This window comes from Suricata suricatta, chromosome 2 (assembly GCF_006229205.1).
Source record: "Suricata suricatta isolate VVHF042 chromosome 2, meerkat_22Aug2017_6uvM2_HiC, whole genome shotgun sequence".
Taxonomy (NCBI): Eukaryota; Metazoa; Chordata; class Mammalia; order Carnivora; family Herpestidae; genus Suricata; species Suricata suricatta.
In genome coordinates this window covers 160,035,571-160,041,135 of record NC_043701.1, presented here as the reverse complement: position 1 = coordinate 160,041,135, position 5,565 = coordinate 160,035,571, and the positions used below count along the sequence as shown (strand labels likewise).

The 5,565-nt window shown below is 46.3% G+C and overlaps 1 long non-coding RNA gene across 1 annotated transcript; it reads right to left on the bottom strand.

The window, feature by feature from the left end:
* Nucleotides 1-213: 213 nt before the first annotated feature.
* Nucleotides 214-1,516, bottom strand: LOC115273494. The gene is made up of 3 exons (XR_003900820.1): nt 1,501-1,516; nt 908-1,045; nt 214-252 (listed from the first exon to the last, which is right to left on the bottom strand). It is a non-coding gene; the product is annotated as an uncharacterized LOC115273494 (long non-coding RNA).
* Between the last annotated feature and the right edge of the window lie 4,049 nt (nt 1,517-5,565).

Genomic DNA, 5,565 nt, shown 5'->3' with positions numbered 1-5,565 from the left:
TATGTTCAGATTAAAAAAAAAATTTAATGGGTTTATTCATTTTTGAGAGAGAGAGAGAGAGAGAGAGAGAGCGAGCCCAAGTGGGGCAGGAGCAGAGGGAGAGAGAGAGGGAGACACAGAATCCAAAGCAGGCTCCAGGCTCTGAGCTGTCAGCACAGATCCTGATGCAGGGCTCAAACTCGTGAACTGTGAGATCATGACCTGAGCCAAAGTTGGATTCTTAACCAAGTGAGCCACCCAGGCGCCCTGGATCTGTTCAGATTTTTAGAGGAAAAAAGGAGATAAAAACTTTTTGAAATCATTACCTTAGTAGCAAAATCGGTCTTTTTTTTTTTTTTTTAAACCAGAAACCCACAAACCACAACGTGGTCCGTAGGATAAACTTCAGATCAAACTGTGGAGGACTTTTGAATAAGGTACTGGGTGAGCCCACTCTGTGCACAAATAAACCGAACATGGCAACCCAGCCACAGCTTAGAGACCCACAGCACAGGTCAGAAGTAGTCTGACCTCACTTCCAACTTGTCTCCGTCAGACTCAGCTGCTGAGCTCACCAGTCAGTGTCCAGGTCATAGGCAAGGATCCCTACGCTCCACCCTTTCACAGCAGGAGAAAAAGCACAAATGCCTACTAAACTCTAACCCTTGCTCCTCCAGCCTTCACATCATGCTCCAGGTGATTCTGACTCCTTCAGGACCACCTTGCCCCCCTCCCTGCCGTCCTCTGGCTTAAGCCCATGCTTGGCCAGGGCTCTGTCTTTTCTTCTCTCCCGATTCCTCCTTCCCTACTGCTGCCCCTTAACTCTTCCCTTCCCTCCTCACCCTCCATCCCTTTTTAGTCTCTTCTTTTATCTCCCTCTCATTAGCAAACTCTTCCCTTTTCCACATCAGCTCTCTCCTTCCCTCACCTCCTTGCACTGCCATCGCTTTTCCGCTTCCCTTGTCTTTTCTCTCAGGGTGTCCTACATTAGAGCACATTAGTGCGTGGAGCTGGGGCATCCTTGACCTCTTCTCACAGCAGACAGCCAACGGTCCAGGAGTCAGATCTGAGGATGAAATTCAGCTCCATCACTTAATGACAGTGGAACTATGAGCTAGGTTACTCGGCCTCCCTTACAGGATTAAACATTAAGCAAGCACTCCTTATCCTTTTCAGTCCTGCACTGGAAAGGAGGGTAGGAGATCCCTGCCCACAGGTCCCAGAAGCAGCCGTCACCTCTGCCATCTTTCCTTCATACCATTACCCCCTCCCCACGCCCCAAGACGCATTCTTTCTCTCTTCTTGCGGAGGCCGCCTGTAGGCTGTCACCCTGTCTTTGCTCTCCTCCCACCTTTTCCCCAGCTCTACTGTTTTCCTGTTCCCTTCCCACTCTCCCAACTCTTTTCCGGCCTCTCCTCAAGCAAGAGCCTCACTGCGCAGGCTCTGCCGGCTTCTGCGCCAAGTCACGCCATGTGACCCTCAGGGTCCAGGGGCCTCCTAGCAACAGAAAGACCCGCTCACCAGAACGCCTTCTGATTGGTTGGGCCTCTCAGGAGTCCCTAGCACCATTGCCTGCTTTTGTGCAGGCGCGACCCAGGCACATGGCACTGCCCTTTGAGGTCTGGGGCCTGTGCTTTGTGATGTGGGTGATCTGAGTTTTAAAACTTATGCTCCTTCTCCTCTTTGTTAATTTTTTCATGTTCTTCTAGTCACTCGTACTTGCTAAAGAAACTTGAAAGTACATAAAAGTGTAAACAGGCAATTTCTTCGAATACCACACTGCTTGTTGCTCCTTGAACTTAGTGTCTAGGTGGGAATGTGAGCTACGTATGTATTATTGTTAAAATGTTGGAATCTTGCTGTAACTGCAGTAGAAGTACTGATAATAGAAAAATGTATTGATGTTTCCTATGTGTACCGTGCTAAATGCTGTTTACACTTAGCGACCATTATTCTCAATTATAGGTGAGAAACTGGCCTTACAAAGGCTAAGTAATTTGCCCTACATCTGCAGTTAATAAAGAAGCAGTAGAGCCAGGATTTGAATCCCAGTTTGACCCAGAGTCCTTGTACAGCCTCTCCCTTGTGTGGGGTAGTGTTTACATGCAGTGTCGGGCACTTGGATGGCTCAGTCAGTTAAGCATCCAACTCTTGGTTTTGGTTCAGGTCATGATCTCTCGGCTCATGAGTTCGAGTCCTGTATCAGGCTTTGTGCTGTCAGCAAGGAGCCTGCTTGGGAATCTCTCCCTCTCTGTCTCTCTCTGCCCCTCCCCACCATAAAATAAATAAATAAACTTTACATGCAGTGTCTAGTCTCCCTCTGACTTGGGAATGGTTGCTCTAGATGTTAACTCTCTTATCATGGCCTCTGTGCAACGTTCCCTGTTGGTAGAAGGGAAATGCCAAGTGAAGACTGGGTTAACTCACTTGGAAAAGGCCCATCAGGCCTGGTGTAGAGCCACATATCCTAGCCTGTCCCCAGGAATACCAAGGGCTGGACCACAAGAGGCTGTCCCTGAGGGTGAGAGGTTCCCCCTGGGAAATAGTGACCTTGTAGCCGCAGCTGCAAATGCTCAGTTATAACAACAGTGCCTGTCTGTAGGGCATGGAATAGATGCCAGGCAATTTATAGACATTATTTCAGGCAGCCCTCCCAGTAACTCCACAAGGTGGGTGAAATGACTTGCCCCAAATCAGCGTTGTTAGGATTCAAACTGAGGCCTGTCTTATGTTAGAATTTGTGACATTTCCATCTTGCCCTTTGCTCTTCTGTAAAAACGTCACAGTCACTAAGAGTGCGCCTGATAGGTGCCAGCTACTCAGCTGCGATTTGTCCATTAGTAGCTCACTGAGTCTGCACAGTAATCCTTCCAGAAAGTTCATATGATTTCCTGTCTACAGACAAGGAAGCTGAGGTTCAGAAAAGTTCCATAACTTACTCAAGGTTATATAGGCTGTCAGAAGGAGAAACAATATTCACACCCCGACTGATTCACTCCTAAGCTTCTGCCCTCCCCGTTTGCTGCCGCATTCCAGGGCAGAGTTTTTATCTGAATTGAGGGTTTAGGCCAGAGTTGGGTTCACACTGAGCAGGCACTTGTTTAGGGAACAGGTGAGAGCTCAGATCTGTCTGAAACTTCCTCAGGACCCCAGGTGCTTCCGGTGACATCCACTGTGGGGTGACGTTCCTCTTTCTGGGAGGGGGTCGCAGGCAATGGACATGTTTCCACTGCTGTGCTTTAGTTTCCTCGTCCTGTGCGTCTAGGTCTTGCTGAGCCTTTGGTTCTCTTGATTTTGTTTAAAAAATTTTAAGTTGATTTATTTTGAGATAGAGAGAGACGGAGAGGGAAAGGGAGGGAGGATTCCAAGCAGGCTCAGTGCTACCAGCTCAGAGCCCAACGTGGGACTCAATCTCATGAACTGTGCCATCATGACCTGAGCTGAGATCAAAATTCGGATGCTCAAATGACTGAACCACCCAGGTGCCCCTTTCTTGATTTTGTTTAAGAGAAAAATATCCCATGTCAGAGATGCACAGGGGTGGAAAGAACTTTGAAGGAGAGTTATCGGTATAACTTTCCAATCTGATGCTACTCTATGCCCCAATTTCTTCCTCTGTTTCTTGGGATTTCACAGTGGTGGGGAGTAGAGGTAAAATAATGGAGATGGTAGCATTAGACCTTGATTTTGGTTCTGAGTGAGCTAGCTATTTATTTATTTATGTTTATATAGGCTCCATGCCCAGTGTGGAGCCCAGTGTGGGGCCTGAACTCACAACCCTGAGATCAAGAGTCAGATGCTTAACCGACTGAGCCACTCAGGCACCCCAGTTCTAGGCACTTTAACTCAGCAATTTGCAAAGCATGGTCTGGAGACCTCTGTGGGTCCCCAAGATCCTTTCAGGGGATTGCAAGGTCAAACTATTTTTCATAATAATCTTATACTAAGATCTTATTTGTCTTTTTCACTCTCATTCTCTCACAAGTATACAGTGGAATTTTCCAGAAGCTACAGAATATGAAGCTTCTGGAAAAGTTTCATTCATTGCATTCAGATTGTCGCATTTATTACAACAGATTGAATGAAGAAGGAAATATGAGAATCACGTCATCTAGGAAGCCAGAAATAAGACAGATTTGCTGCCAATGCAAAACAACCTTACTCCTCTTTGTAATTCATCTTTCCCTTTACCCCATCCCCAGGCAACCACTGGTCTGCTTTCTATCACTATAGATGGGTTTGCATTTTCTAATTTTATGTACATGGATTCATACAGTAAGTACCCTTTCTTTCACTCTGCAGAGTGATTTGAGATTCATCCATGGTATTATGTTGGAGATGAGAGCTGAATCTGGTAGTGGCACTTATTAACTGTGTGACTTTGGGGAAATTACTTGTCTCTTCTTTTTTACTAAATTAAAAAAAAATGTTTGTTTATTTTTGAGAGAGAGAGAGAAAAAGAGAGACACAGAGTATGAGTGGGGGAGGGGCAGAGAGAGATGAAGACACAGAATCTGAAGCAGGCTCCAGGCTCTGAGCTGTCAGCACAGAGCCCAATGCGGGGCTCAAACTCATGAACCATGAGATCATGACCTGAGCCAAAGTTGGACGCTCAACTGACTGAGCCACCCCGGTGCCCCTTGTCTCTTCTTCAGAGAGGAAACAGTAAATAACTCTAATCTTGCATAGTTGTGAAGATAAAATGAGTCAATAGAAGTAAACAAAATACTTAGTTCAGTTCCTGGTACTTACTGGGCACTTGATAAATAGTAGTTATTTTTGAATACAAGTTTGAGATAGGAATTAAGGAGGGTAACTAGTACAGCATGGGTACGGGGGAGAATCTTATTTAGACTAATTTGATTCATAGCTCAGGTTTAACTATCTGTTCAATGTTTCTCACTTGTACACTCCAAACCTTTGCACATGCCAACCTAACCAGGAAATTTTTCTTCAGTGAGGGCTGGGGACATGGAAACTTGTAGCTTTGAAAGTCCTGCCAACTTGGAGTTACCCTGTTGGAAAAAAACAAAATCCCACTAGGCAGCTTTGAAAATGGAAAAGGTGTATTCTTTCTTCATCCTCGTTGATTCCAAGTCCAACTGGCCAGGTTTACTCAAACTCGGAATGCAAACCCCATGTCTGGGATGGGGTGGACTTCAGAAGTTCTTGGCCAGAGGAAGCGGGAGATTGAGGTTTTCTGTGTGACTCTTGCAGCTCAGCCTGGGATGGGACAGAAGCGGTCAAACTGAGGCATTTCTCAGAGAATCCATATGGGATCCTCTGCTTCTCAGCCTTTTTAATCACTGAGGGCCATGGAGACCTGTTATAATCAGGTTGTGTTTGCTACTGGCAACTGAAGCTTCTAGTATCTTCATGCAGCTGGGAGGTAACTGCATTTTCCTAAGCCTGAAGACACAGTCTCAGAGAAAAAGAACACAAAGAGGAGAAGAGAGAAGGAGAGAGGAGGGAGGGTGAGAGAGCGCTGAATTGATCGCTCTCTGTTCAGGTCTAGCTGGAAAACACAATGAAGTGAAAAGGCTTCTTGGTTGGTGTGCTTTTCTTCATTCCCCCCCCCCCCCCCCC